This window comes from Chenopodium album, chromosome 12 (assembly GCF_948465745.1).
Source record: "Chenopodium album chromosome 12, dcCheAlbu1.1, whole genome shotgun sequence".
In the NCBI taxonomy this organism is placed as follows: domain Eukaryota; kingdom Viridiplantae; phylum Streptophyta; class Magnoliopsida; order Caryophyllales; family Amaranthaceae; genus Chenopodium; species Chenopodium album.
Window position 1 is genome coordinate 8,402,812 of NC_137845.1, and position 15,658 is coordinate 8,418,469.

At 33.5% G+C, this 15,658-nt stretch overlaps 1 long non-coding RNA gene and 1 pseudogene across 2 annotated transcripts; both read right to left on the reverse strand.

Annotated features, from left to right (window-relative positions):
* Window positions 1-6,745: 6,745 nt before the first annotated feature.
* LOC145571876 (uncharacterized) lies at window positions 6,746-9,901 on the reverse strand (annotated as a pseudogene). The gene is made up of 4 exons (XR_014096640.1): window positions 9,309-9,901; window positions 8,571-9,192; window positions 7,984-8,477; window positions 6,746-7,707 (listed from the first exon to the last, which is right to left on the reverse strand). The product of XR_014096640.1 is annotated as an uncharacterized LOC145571876 (transcript).
* Window positions 9,902-12,491: 2,590 nt separating this feature from the next.
* On the reverse strand, window positions 12,492-14,914 carry LOC145571877 (uncharacterized). Its single transcript, XR_014096641.1, has 2 exons — window positions 13,848-14,914; window positions 12,492-12,735 (listed from the first exon to the last, which is right to left on the reverse strand). It is a non-coding gene; the product is annotated as an uncharacterized LOC145571877 (long non-coding RNA).
* Between the last annotated feature and the right edge of the window lie 744 nt (window positions 14,915-15,658).

The following is a 15,658-nucleotide window of genomic DNA, read 5'->3' on the forward strand; positions in this document are numbered from 1 at the left end:
CATGCAGAAAAGCATTCTTGACATCCAACTGATGGATCGGCCAAGAGTGTGAAATAGCAATGCTAAGAACAGTACGAATAGTGGCCGGTTTGACAACTGGGCTAAAGGTCTCATCACAATCAATACCCTGCTGCTGAGTCTTACCATCAGCTACAAGACGAGCCTTATACCTCTCAAAAGAACCATCAGAATTTCGTTTATGACGAAATATCCACATAGACCGAATAACATTCACATTAGGAGGCCGAGGAACCAAATCCCATGTATGATTATCAATAAGAGCATTATATTCGTCTAACATTGCATTTTTCCAATTTGGGTCACGAATAGCACTAACCGGGTCCTTTGGGATAGGAGAAATAGTGGTTGTGGTCATCGTGTTTAAGTTGGAAAAGTACTTGGGGTTAGGCTTGGTAATGCCGGCTTTGCCTCGGGTGGTCATGTGGTGCGGGGCCTGCTGGTCTATGTGGTGATGCTGTAGGTGAGGTGTTGGGCTGATTGGAGAGGTGGGTGGACTGTCGTGGGCTGTTGGGGTGGGCTGACCAGCACTTCGTGAGGAAGTGGCTGGTGGGCTGGTAGCTGTTAGGGGCCCAAGGGAAGATGGAGCACGCTGTGAGGGGGGCTGCTGTTGGGCCTTGACAGTACCGAGAGAGGGAGAGATTGGAGAGTGAGCTGGGTCAGGCCTAGTTAGAGGAAGAGTTGGGCCAGGCTGCGTTGGAGACACGGGCTGGACAGGGGGTGGTGTTTGACGCAAATGGGGAATGTGATGTATTGGATTTTCATCCAAAAAATCATAATCATTGTAAGCAGGCTTGTGAAGTTTAGAAAACGGGAATTCGGTTTCAATGAATTTCACATGACGACAAATAATGATTTTTCCAGTTGAAATGTCATAACACTTAGAACCTCTATGACTAGGTGCAGGACCAAGATAGACACAAGGGGTGGATCGTTCTTGCAATTTGTGAATAGAATTGGCGGGAATGAGGGGAAAACATAAGCAACCAAAGACACGTAATTCCGAGTATATTGGATCACGTTGATATAGAACTTGAGTTGGAGACCTATAGCCTAAAACTTTGGTTGGAAGAATGTTTAATAGATAGGTGGCCATTTCTAAAGCATGATGCCAAAAAGAAAGAGGCAAAGAAGCATGTGCAAGAAGAGTCCGGATGATGTTATTAATGGTTTTTATGTGGCGTTCGGCTTTTCCGTTTTGAGGAGAGGTGTGAGGACAGGAGAGTCGATAAAGCATGCCATGGTTGTTAAAAAAATCTTTAAGTGTGCCATTAACATACTCAGTGCCATTATCACATTGAAAGGTCTTAATATTACGCTCAAATTGTGTTTGAACTATCTTATGAAAGGATTGGAATAAGCGCTGCCCAAGAATAATACATCCCATGGTCGGCATCAAGAGTGATGGGAATGAGAGATTTGACGTTGGTGACGTTCAAAGCAGGGTGATATTTTGATTCAGCCATGAGAAATTTGCAGCGGAAGTGAAAACAGAGAGGAAGAAGGAAGACAGGAAGGTCTGGGCGAATTGCTAGGGGGAAGGAGGAAGGATCGTAACCCTAACGGATACCATGAAAGATTATGATCGTTGCCTTTGTATTCATTAAACTTGAGTATAAATACACATGTACAATAGTTATCTACGGAAACTATCTAGCTACAAATAAGGCTAGGATAAATACAATACCAAAACAGTTATATACAAAGTCAACCGAATATATTTACATATATTCTAACAAGTTTCTTGGGCGCTATTGCCTATTGATGACAAGAGCGGAGATGAGAGTCGTTTGGGATTTGTGGTGATGGGAACAGAGGGATCCGACAAAGAAATACTCACTCTGTTTTTTTAAAGCTATACTTGTTATTTTTGTCTCTTTTTAATAACAAATTACATATCCTCATTTGGAAACTTTTACAATTTAATAATATATCATTATCCACTTTTCCAATGGCCCAATGATCCTCATTTCCTTCACACTAGACCAGGCAATCCAACCCTACCCATAAGCCGAAAGTTGACCTGAAAATGACCCTAACCCGACCCGTATTGGAGTTGACTTGAACATGACTCGATACTCGAAATGATCCAAACTTGACCCGATCCGATTCAAACCTGAATTGATTGACCTGAAATGACGACCCGAATTGACCTGACCCGAAGTGACCCGATTCCTGAAGTGAATAGGGTGAAATGGTGAATTACTTATTTTAGAGCATCTTTCTTTCCTAAGTAATAGGTACTCACGATTTTTTATTTTCTTAACGATTTTACTTTATTTTTTCAACTATTTATTTTGGTGACCCAACCTAAACTTGACCTGACCCGAACTGATCCGACTCGAATTGACACGATCCGAATTGACTCGACCCGAACATTGATCCTAAAAATTGACCCGACCTGAATGGACCCAACCCGAATTAACCCGATCCGCACGAACTTGACCTAACCCGAACTTAACCTGATGTGTTGTCCTGAAACTCGAATTGACCTGACCCAACTCGAACCCAACCCAAATATTTACTGACCCAAAATTAACCCGACTTGCACTACCCGTTTGCTAGATCTACTTCACTCCACTTTACTTTTAATAAAATAATAACTTCATTACCTTTTCTTATAATTTTTTATTTATCTTATTTACCCCACTAATATCTTATTCTATAAACCTCTTAAAACTCCGCACAATCTTAACTCTAAATTTTAAAAGATATCCGTAGAAGTATTTCTGTTTTAGCGTCTCATGGAAATTAATCTGTTTTGGTGTGTTTTAAAATATGATTTTATTGTTAATTAGAGAGTCGCAAGGACACGTATAAAGATAATCGAACACTAATCAACGGAGATATCTGGCACATTATGTATACGGACTTACAACAACACACATTCACACAAGTATTAAAATAAGAGGCAATAATGGGCCCCAATGTAACAGTTCACATTTGTGTTAACTATAGCTTGGCATATTTAATTTAGCCCAAAAATAGGACTTTGTAGTAAGTGAACAACCAAGAGACGATAGTCAAATTACGTGTGATCTTAAGATTTGATTATTTTGATCTTAAGATATGCAAGTAAGCGGCAGGAATAAATCGAGTAATTAACTGATTTCAATTTTTTTTTCATGATTAAATATATAGCGCAATATAACTCTCGTATCAAACCCAATAAATTGAAAAATACTTGGTATAACATCTTCTTTTAGGCAAAATGTTTGCCATACAACTTGTTCCCTTCTCTAATATATAGTTTTTGATTTGAATTTATTAATGTTTGAAAAAAAATTATCGATTTGACTAAACTTTAATGTATCTTTACATTGATTATATATAAGAAAAAAAAAAATTATCAAATAAAATCTTAGATTTTTTTTTTTTTTTTTTTTTTGAGGAATTGGTGTATATTGTATACTCCATACTTCTAACAATAACTCCGCATAAAATTTCCCACATACAATTTTTTCTTTTAAAATAATCAAGTTGATTGATTATCCAAATACAACAAAGTACATTTAGTAGTGTTCGTAATTATTGTAATAAGAAAAAAGCACTTATCCGATCCAATTTGTTATGTAAGTTAGATTCAAAGTTGCTTTATAGATATCGTATGACTATAGATGACTTAAGCTAGTATATGCAAAAACAAATTAACAAAAAATATAATTAAAATGTAATGGAGAATAGACTTACAATAATTAACATGTTGCTTGATTGCAAGATGAAGGGGTGCTTCTTTAGCGTTGTTAGAAATTTCAGCCAATTCAGAATCCTTCTTCAATAATAATTTTGCAATTTCGACATTATCATGAGTAATAGCAACATGAAGAGAGGAGTGTTGCCCTTTGAGTTTTTCGCCTTCCATAAGTTAACATCACCTAAGTGATCATAGAGTAACTCTACTACACTAGAATTTCCGACCTCGGCCGCAACATGAAGAGGGGTGTTTCCTTTGGATTTTGTCTCGGAAAATAACTCATCATTTTTTGGAAACTTAATAAGACATGCTTTTACGAAATCATGTTGTTCATGTCTAATAGCTATGTGAATGATATTATTTTTTTCGTAGGTTTTACTATGTAAATACTCGTTGCTCTTGTCTCTTACAAGAACCTCTACCTTACCTTCCGCGGCCGCGACATAGAGCTCATTCTCCATTTTTTCTATTGCCGTGGCCTGGTTTCTCAAACTTTTTGCAAAGTTTTTTTTTTATTATTTTTTTTTTGGGGGTGGGGGGGAGATAAACTAGTAAAAGTGAAGGTTAGTTGCTGTTTTGGTTTAATGATGAAGACTATTTAATGAATCCAATCAATTAGTAGTAAATAATTATTGTAAATAGTGTATTAAAAAGACTTAATCAAAGACTCGAAAACCACGAACAATAATATTAATGATTCTCCGTATCTCAGATCATCGATGGATTAAATTATAGCAAGGCGTAAATCATGTTACTCAAATAATAGTCAATCTATTAACAGTAGTACTAGTACAAGTATTGGTTGATTAAATTATTAGTTGACGAGGTAAATATTATACTGATGAGTAGTTTATTAGTAGTAACTAAGGGCGTGTTCACTTCAGCTTTATTTATTTCAGTTTAATTCAGTTTAGTTCAGTTCAGCTCAGTTCCAATCAAATCAGTTCAGTTCAGTTTCTAATTTTCTTCTCTCATAAACTATTCAGCTCAGCTCAGTTTAGTTCAGTTCACCTCCAATCAGTTCAATTCAATTCATTTCACCTCACTTTAGTAAATGTGAACATGCCCTAACTAGTCTGTTGATTACATGAAATTAGAGTTAGTGGTTGTTGCAAAAAGGACAAAAAAAAGGTGACAATTAATGGAGTGTAACTTGTCATCCCCAAAGTTGTTACTTGTCTTTTATTAATCTTGTGAGTTGTGTCTTTTATTTAAATAAATTAAAATCCACAAACAGATCAAATATATCCATTTGTTGTTTTATGAGACGGGTTGACTTTTTTTTTTTTTTGAGAAGGAAGATGATTAATGATAATAGGCCAGGATTAGGCTTGTATAAATACTCTAAAAATGTAAAAATAAGTTCAATAATGTATAAATAATTCAGTTAAATAAAAAACATTTATTTAAAAGAAAAAATATAATAGAGAGTCAATAAAAATAATTTCATATTAATAAAGATAATTTCAATTAAATAAAAATAATTTAAGTTTTTAACTATTTTCATTAAATGATTTAATTTATACAAAGCAAAAAAGCAATCATTTAAAACTTATTAGCTTGTTAGGCTAATATTACTCCTCTTGTTTTAGAATAATTGCAATAATAGGTTTAAATAAAATAGTGTTGCAAACTTGTAATTAGTAAATAAAATAGTGTTGCAAACTTGTAATTAGTAATCAGAAACTAATAATGTAAATGAAAAGAGTTACAAAAATATTAATGTTTGAATATATACACTGAAATATGTAACATTCAGGGGGTGTTTGGTTCAAGCATATTAGGTATAAGGTATGGGTTTGGAATGACCAAAACCCATACCTTGTGTTTGTTTCTTGAAATTCCATTTTTCAAACCCATACCTCAAACCCCCAAGGTATGGGTTTTTGAAACCCAAGGGGGAAGGTGGGTATGGCTCATACCCATACCTTTAGGTTTAAAATTAAAAGGAAAACTATCATTCCTAGATAACAACCAAACACATGAAATCAAGTATCAAATTCCAACCCCATACCACCCAGGTTTCATTCCTCATTCCAAACCCATACCATTATTTGAACCAAACGCCCCCTCAATCCTTTGTCACAACTCACAAAGTCACAAGCTAAGTATGAACCAGTGAGGAGTCACGAGTGTAAAAGTGAATTATTCTATTAAAAACAATTGCAAAATCATTTTAAATTAAGAAATTTCAAATCAATCAAGTCGTTGTAATTTGTAGTGTCGTATGGATAACACAATACTTGTGTATGATGGCATTATAGCAACATGATGAAAGCCAAAGAGGTCAGCATGATGTGAATACTTGTGATACACAACTTAGGTCGACACAATTTAACCAACGCCTACCCAACACCTATCTAGTTTTTGCATAAACGACCACATGGTCTACATTGACCAAACCTCAATGTATGAACATTAGTAATTTAATACTATGTAGTATATATATATTATCATAAAAACATATTTTATTATAAAATATGTTGTTAGATATGTATTAATATAAAGTTTTATAATATAATTTTTAAAATATCTTTTATTAATATTTAATTACTGTATATAAAAATAAAGTCAAACTAATATATTGATATGTGTGCAATGTGACTGTGTGTCATGGATCTGGGATAGATAGTGCAGTACTATAGGTGATTGACTTGTTGTGTGTACAGTAAAACCTAATTGGTAGTGCAGTACTGCAGTTGATTGACTTATTGTGTGTATAGTATCATATATGCTCCTTCATACGAGATTCCTTTGAGCTTAAAGTGTGAATAGAGGTTTTATACTTAACACTAACTTCTTCACTTTGAAAATGAATGATGAGTTGTAATAACATATGAACTTTTTTTTATTAGGGTTTTATAACATTTTGGCCAGGCCATTATTGGTCATCTATAGCGCATAAATCGAGACATATTTAATAATTTATTTGCCATTTTTGAACTTAAAGTGGAATCATATGGGCCAAATGATCCCAAAACCATATATAATCAAACAATTTTTATCCTCTTGAAACTAATGGAACACAAACCAAAGCATTTCTTAGGATGCAAAACGAGATATATATGTTTAGTATGGAGTAATTTTATTTTAGTTCCTTTATTTTACTTTGAACTAAAAAAAAATTAGGCTAGTAAGGATCAAAATGATCCCAAAAAACTTAACCAAGCAATTTTTTCAGCTTGCAAATCGATAAATTATAGAAATGGATATTTTAAAATTTTGTTTTTAAAATATCATGTCTCACCAAAAAAAAAAAAAAAAAAAAAAGGTCCTTGTTGACATAAATCTTCCAATTTTTTAAGTGCATACAATAATTACAAAAATATTGGCTAAACATTATGAAGCTGATGTTGATGACGCTGAGAGTGACCTTGACTAGTTGTTGCTGCTGTAAGCTTGTTTATTAGGTTTGTCTTGCAACATTTGGTGATATTTGTGCATAAATCAGCAATAGACCGCCAAAAACACGTAACAAAGATGAGCGTAGCCTTTCCGAATGGGATGAGAAAATTTATGACAAAATATTTGTGGACGAGCAACGTCAACAAAGAGCATATAACCAAAGTGACAATAGCAATCCAGGGTTCCACAGAGAAAGTTGTTACGTACAGACCGGCCATGAATGTCGAAAGAGTTGCAAAGAATGATGCTAACAGCATTGACACGCTGAAATCGAGTATCATCACGGAATTTTTTCTGTTGCTCGTGGCCATGATCCAAAGGAGACAAAATAAAACCATCATTGATAAGCACATTGCTAATATGTCCGAGATCATAAATACATGAAACGCGGCCTTTCTTATCAGGAGTGGAGTCCCATTTTCTTGGGTTATTCCTCCCAGAACTGTAAATGCTGCTGTGAATGTTATTGTTGTCTGAAGCGCGCCTATTATACCTATTGTGTTCACATAGGTTTGCATCTCTTTTGTAGGAATCCCCCACACGCTACGAACACCTATCATTTCTTTGTTAGCCAGTATGATTCTCTCAATCTGAATGGTAAAAATAAACCTTTATGTTAGTGATAATAAATTGGTGACTGATTATTTCGATATGATCAAACATTCCTAGTTAGTAGTTACAATAAACAACAATGTTGTCAATGTACTCGGTACAATACGAGTCGAGGATATTGGATCAATATTATTTAAAACTCAATCTAGCTTGTAGTGTTATAATGTTATGTACTCGGTACATATATTAAAATGAACCGATCATATTATTTTATCATTAAAATACTACAAGAATAATAGACAGGAAGTACTTACAATGGGAGGAAGACTTGGTGATTCTCTGATAAGATCGGCAGGGGTTTTACAGGCTTTGTTCTGTATTTTTAAAAGATCTAGTAGCCATTGTTCATTGTCCTTTGATGATTTACGTTCTTTCCCCCAAACATGAAGGAAAACTTCTACAAGATCGTAACGATTACCTTCAATTGCAAGGTGCAACGGTGTATTTCCATGCTTGTCCTTCAATTTCAGCAGATCTCTTACAGATTTAATTTGTAGAAGGTGGTGCAAAAAATAGCCTGATGGATGATCTATTAGCTGGTGCCAAAATGTCAGCCCGTCAGCGTCACAAGTTTGTGCTGCTTTTGGTGACAGATTGCATAGTTCTGTAGCCATTACGAGGTTATCAGCTTTAATAGCTCTCATTAAGGGGGTCAGACCATCCTTGTCGAGCCAATGTGTCGCTGTGTCGTTTGTCGCCTCTACCATTGATTCTATGTCTACTTCTTTCTTGAACTGCTCATCCATGTCTTATGCAAAACAGAACCAAACAATTAAAAATGATGAATAAAAAAAAACAAGGAAAAAAAAAAAACAGTACTTGTTGAAGTTAAAATATTTACTCATGGGGCATTCGGCGAGCAAATGAAGAGGCAACTCTTTACATTTGTTAGCTACACCAGCCGATCTTGGATCGTGCATTAACAATCTTTTTACTAAATATGTGTTATTTGCTACGAGTGCTTCGTGAAGCGGTGTATTGCCTACTGCATTCTGTACCAACCAAGGTGTCTGTTCTTGAAATCTAAGGATACTCAGATTGCATAATTCTAGTAATAGTAACAAAAGGCCTGATTTGCACAATTTTAAAGTAACATTAGTGTGTGGCATGTCAAGGCTGTCTCGATTTCCTGAAGCGACATAAATTTTCGTATCAGGATGATTTTGTACAAGGATATGAACCGGAGTGTCCCCGTTAAGGTCTGTTTGACAGACAAGTGATGGAAAATTTTCAAGAAGTTGTTGGATGAAATCTACAAAGTCGTCATGCATTATATGGCTTTCATTTTGTATCTGTAGCAATTTATGAAGGATATTTCTTCCCTTGGAATCATGTGAGAGTAAGAATTCCATGATTTCCAATTTTTCCATCCCTAATTTGCTCATTCTATGCCTTAGAAAGGCTATGTCTCCTTTGTCCGCTGCTTCGGATTCCTCCGGTGTCATGTTTCGCTTCCTTAGCATCTGCATTATTGCAATATTCGACATATGAAACAAATATATATCTTGGCATGTGAAAAAAGACTAAGTAATCAGTACTATTGTTTCCTAGTTTCAGTTCCTACAGATCAGAGTAGTACCTCAAGCAGATTATGTTGTTGTATCAGTGATGCTACCGAGACACCTTCCATGTTTTTAATACTAAGTTTCGTCGAGGATTCCAATAGAACTCGTACCGTGTTAATGTCCTTATTTCTTGCAGCAATATGCAATGGTGTATCTCCTTGTAGATCCTGACAATTTCTGAGGACATAAATCTCTTTAAATTTAAGCAAATTTTTAACTTCTTGATAGTTTGGCAGCCTAGTTATCACAAGATGTAGGATGGACTTGCCAGAAGCATCACACACCTCTGCAGACTGCGGCCAGTGATAAAGAATGTTTTTTATGACCTGAAGGTTATAAGGTGAACTTAGCGATGCTGCACTATGCAGAGGAGTCGAACCGTTTGCATCAGGCCAACATGTGACATGACTCCATTTCTCTACCAGAAATAATATCAAACTTGACATATCTTCGCCGGGTACAAATGTTGTAGCCAAGGCAGCTCCTCCCTCAGTGATAGGTTGTTTTATTTTGGCCATTATTGATTCACTCTCAGCTATGTATAGCACAAATACATAAACAGAAGTTAAATATTCTTTAAATAAATAGTGATTTTACTCTGTTTTAATACTTGTAAATGGTTATGTTACAACTATATTTAAGAAGTCTAATTCTATTTCATGATACCAGCTAGACCTACCAGGTCACAACACCAAGCGTAAAGTCTAATTCTACTCCAAGCATGCTCAAATGTGTATTTCAAAATAAATACATATATTTTATAATTTAATGTAAGTTTGTGTTTACTAATTTTTCTTTAATCATGATATTTTTTAAGGGGAAAAAAAGGAAACAGTTTTGCAATGGCTACAATAAAATTGTAGCCACCACAAAAACGAAATCTACACCCTTGATTATCATTATGTAAATTAGGACCGTTGATTTAAGTTGACCATTAAATACCAAAAAAAATAAAATTGTTTAAATGTTTTTCGTAATCTTCTACACAACAAACTACTCCATTAATGAATTTCTGCAAAGAATGAATAGCAAAACAATCCACTAAACATGAAATCCATCACAAAAATAAACTGGGAGACTCATGGAGAGCAATAAATAATTATAATTATCCTATCCAATTATCAGTGTAGTTCGTATAAAACTATCCAATATATAAAATTGAATTCCTTTTTCAAGTCAATCAGCAATTTCCATTGATTGTAATTGGTTATACTTCAATCTTATCCATGATAATTGTTCCCCCACACCTATTTAATGGAGATTTAGGTTGAAAGATGGAACTGCATCAATGGCAGCGACGATTATTTTTTATTATTAAGTCAAATATATGAATGGACAAGATTAATCATTTATATTTAAACGGTTAAAATTGAAAATAGTTTCAATGGCTACATTTTTTATGTAGCCAATAAATAGTCTTTCTGGTTGGAAATTTTTGTTGTAGATGCATAATATGCATTACATGTTGTACTTCCTCGGTCTCATATTACAAAGCTTGTACTCCTTTTTAGATAAATCAAAATTTATTAAAAGCCTAGTTCTATTTAAATGTTGTATTGTTTGACAATATTATTCTCTTTTTGATGAGTAGTCATCTTTATTTTCTTTTTCTTTTCTAAACTAATGTATTTTGACATTAATTCTCAATACTTTTTCTCTCCCTCTTATCAATAATTTTCAACTACTTTCTCTTTCTCTTTATTTATATCTAATTCTACATGCATATATGTACTCCCAATACCCAATCATTAGTTTAAGGAATCCATAACCTTCTTAATTCATGTGAAAAAAAAATTAAATTGGCTTTGTATTATAAGACGGAAAGAAAAAATAATATAATATTAATTATCACGTTTTCAAGCTAAAGTTTTTTTTTTAAGGTTTTTTTTTTTTTTTGGTATACATAAAATTATACTACGTATATAGACCTTTCAAGCTAAGGTTACTATCACTTTTTTTTTTTTTTTTTTTTTAAAAAAAATGGTTACTATCACTTAGTATATCAAATGAAAAAAAGTTTACATGATATGTAGTCATCATGGTAAAAGATGAAAAATGTGGCCAGAAAGGCAGAAACTAATAAAGCAAAACATCATCTTTAATGTTTGTAGAGGAGTAAATAAAGCGTTGAAAATTCAGCGCATTTATATTGAATGAAAGAGACAAATTAAATAAATCAACAAATAGCTGAAAAATATGCAAGTGCATTAGTGCATATGTTGGTTGGTTGGTTGGCTAGGCTAGGCTAGGCTAATATTGTACACACATGGTGTCCTACCGTCGTGATAGTCATGGTGAAGCATTATTTTGTTGGTGTGTGGTTCAGAGAGCTTGAGAATTGATGAGATAAATGCTCATACCACACTAGACTTTTTTCAAAGAAAGACCCACACTAGACTTTTACGTAGGGGTAAAATTAATATGGTTTAAATATTAAATATTAAATATTAAATATACATTCAAATTAATTACAATTTTGTTTATGGGGATTTACTACTATATATTTAAAATTTGAGATTATATATTACTTTGCCTTTTAATATAGATTATGACAATTTAATTTCTATATATTTGATGGGTTATGTTTTATCAAATTTATTTGAAAGATATATTTAATTTTTACAAAAATAAGATTTATCGTACATGGCACAGGGCCTAAGCTAGTTATATAGTACAATACTAAAGCCGAATCCACTTAATTAGATTTTTCCTACATACATGCCAATTACTTAATAATTAAAGATATAAATGGAATACGGGTTATAAAATAAAAAATAAAATAAAACTAAGCAAATGAGGTAAATTAAAACTAAAAAAAATGGAAAAAATAATGGTGTCTCCTATTTTTGCAAAATGCACAACTTGTCGGTAGACCATTGGCCACTCAGGTTATGTCGTGCCAAAAGCGAGCTTCAAGCCTAAATTGTGCTAGACTAACCCACAACTCATGCTCGATCTATATATAGATATAATAGACCGAAAACAAACATTGTATCTATGAACCAAACAAGCAAGCTAATTACTTCTTGAAAAATAGCTTATTTAGTGGAATATATAACCTCTTTAAATAGGCTTTATGTAACACCCCAATAATTCTCCATTTTCCAAACCACTTAATTTAAATAAAATAGTGGAGAACCATTGACATGTTACCGTCACGTGTTTAAACATTAAGGCTTTATCAAAGTATTGCAGCGGAAAACCAACATAAGTCTTTAAAATAACACAGTTTAGAAAACGAATAAGTCAAAGCTTACAAATTGGAACCATATAAGGCCCTTATTTAAAACCAAACCAATATTAAAAATCCAAAACATAAATGAAATTGCAAAACATAAATAAGTTCGACACAAAGAACGACTACGCTCAATCACACCAATCCCTTGACAATGCGTATGTCAAATCCCCGAACTTCACATCATCAAGCTAACCTGTGCAATACTGCTCCCCAATAATACAAGTGTAATAATTGGATCATCACAGGGTCATTGAAAGGCGAAGGCCATGACCAAAAGAAAGCACACACAAAAGCACGCAATCAGCAAAGCTGAGTACATACAAGCTACAACGTACCAAACCTAGCATGCTCAATTAATTAAAGTAGATAAACATACTTACTAACTAATTCCAAACACTTGACTCTTTATATATAATTTAATTAATTTAGTTTGGAGTAAGCAATAGACCAGGTTGTCCAATCCACCAAATCATTTTGGTCCCAAATGACCATTTGAAATAAAAGTTTAGCGCGATGCAAGAATGGGCGCGACTCCATTCTCACAAAGTTAGTCTAGGATCCCATCTAACTTTCATTATAAAATAAAATGTAAATACCAAAAGAGAAGAGGACATGTTGATCAAACAAGCCTCGAAAAGCCACGGGCTACCACCGTGTACCCCAACCCATAATTGTCAATACTCTAGAAGTGCACGCTTTCCAGAGTTTTATTGCTCATCCATGTTTCACTTTACGTGATTACAATTTTAATTAATAGCCGACTCAATCAAGAAGACCATATATAACAATCATACATCAATTCATTTTTAATCTTATTTAGGACAATGGTGATCACATCACAAATTGACCTTTAATTCCAATTAAACTTCAAAATTATTCAAAATTGTTGAACATAGTCAACCCACCTAGCCATTTCGGCTTAGTACACCTTTACTCAACATACTAACAAGTTATGATCGAGTAATAAATAAATAATAATAACCTTGTGGAATAATTAATAAATTCATTCCACTTGAACCATTCAATTCCAATCCTTTAATAATCCAAATGTGGTTAACAAACCAATCCAATAAAATATGTTTGTATCAACATTCCATACAAACAATTAATCCAATATAATTCAACATACTTGCATCCATAATTCCATACAAGAATAATTAATTCACCAAAACATGCCTCATAACATAAATACATGAATTAATTATATATATAACCAAACAATTTCCATCCAAGTGTTCTCTAATCATGAAACTAAGTTCTTTCCTTTTGGTACCTAAACATGATACTACTTACAACGAAGTAGACATGTACGTACCTCGTGTAAACAATCCTTTGCGCCACTTTTAATTAATTAAAAGTCTCCTAGAGAAAAATCACTTCCTAGAAAACAACACACAACAATAAATTAATACTTAACCAAATTTCCAGCAATATAAATTAGGTTAAAAGTCCTTAAAACTTCATTAAAAACATGTTTTTATGGTTAATTAATCAATAGAAATTGACTAGGAACAAAAGCCCCAAATTAATTGCTCATTAGAATCCTAAAATCCCAATTTGATTAAATTAAAACCCTAGGTTTATAAATTATAAAATCTGAAAATTATAACACAATTAAAATCTGAAATTTATAAGTTTAAGCTATCAAAAACATGAATTTGATACTAAAAATATAATCTTTATACTACAAAATCAAAACCCAAAACAATTTAATAACATTAAGCAAAATAAGACAAAAGAGGAAGGAGATAAGGGGGGTGGGAGAACAGCAGCCACGTGGCTGCTGCTGGAGCACCGGCGGTCAGGGGGTGGCGGCGACCGGCGTCCGGCGGCTGGAGGTGGTGTGGCAGCAGGCAGAGTTGGTGGTGCAGCAATGGTGGTGAGTCAAAACTCACGTAAAGAGGAGGAAAAAGAAAGAAAGAAAAAGAAAAGAAAAAAAAGGAAAAGAAAAGAAAAATAAGGGGAAAGAAAATAAAGGAAAAATAAAATAAAGAAGAGGAAAAATAAGACTAACCTTTTGTGTGGGGAAAAATTTGGGGATGTATGGGGTATTTATAGGAGAGAGAGTGGTGTAAGGTTAGTTTTAAGATTGGGCTCATAAAATTAATGGGTCAAATAGGTAAATGAAATGGGCTAGCTTTGTTTAATAAGTATGGCATAAATTGTTGAATGGACAATTAAAAATCCTTTTAGAACAAAATCAATCATCAACCCAAGAATAATTTGGAACTTTAAAACTTAAATCCCGGAAAAACACATATAAGTATTATAAATAAAATAAAAATTCATTTATAATATATTTATAAATACGGGGGATTACACTTTAAAAAAAATAAAAAATAAAAAAAAGTTAATGTTAATGTTGGTCATGAAATTTTTCACCAAACACCTTAAATTAGCTTATTTAATAGTCAATAAATTAATGTTGGTCAAATAAGCTAATTTTGCTCAAATAAGCTAGCAGTTACCAAACACAGTCTTAGATTTACAAACAAATAAGATGAGGTTGGGAATTGACAAACTTACAATAATTAACATGGTGTTTGATTGCAAGATGAAGTGGTGCTTCATTTGACTTATTCACAATACAAGCCAAGGAAGGATCTTTCTCCAACAAAAACTTAGAAATCTTAACATTATCATGAACAAGTGCAACATGAAGTGGAGTGTTACCCTTTGAGTTTTGCACCCCCCCATAGCATTTGCTTCTTATCACCAAAATGATCATTGAGTAACTTGACTATACTAAAGTTTCCGACCTCGGCGGAGACATGAAGAGGGGTGTCTTCTTTGGAATTCTTCTCACATATTAACTCATTACAATCTTTTGGAAGTTTCCTAAGACATGTTTCTACGAAATCGTGTTGTTCGTGTTGAACCGCGATGTGAATGATATTGTTTTTTAAATAAGTTTTGTTAAGTAAATATTTGTCGCCGTGCTGAATTTCTTGAAGAAACTCTAAATTACCTTTTGCAGCGGCAACATAGAGCTTCTTCTCCATTTCTACTTCCTCTGAATTTTTCATAGTTTCTATGTTTTCAAGACTAGAGTTTGACATTTTTATTTTCTTGGGTGAGGTGTGTTAGAGGCCGTGAGGGGGAAATACTGTACGTTTAAGGCTTTAT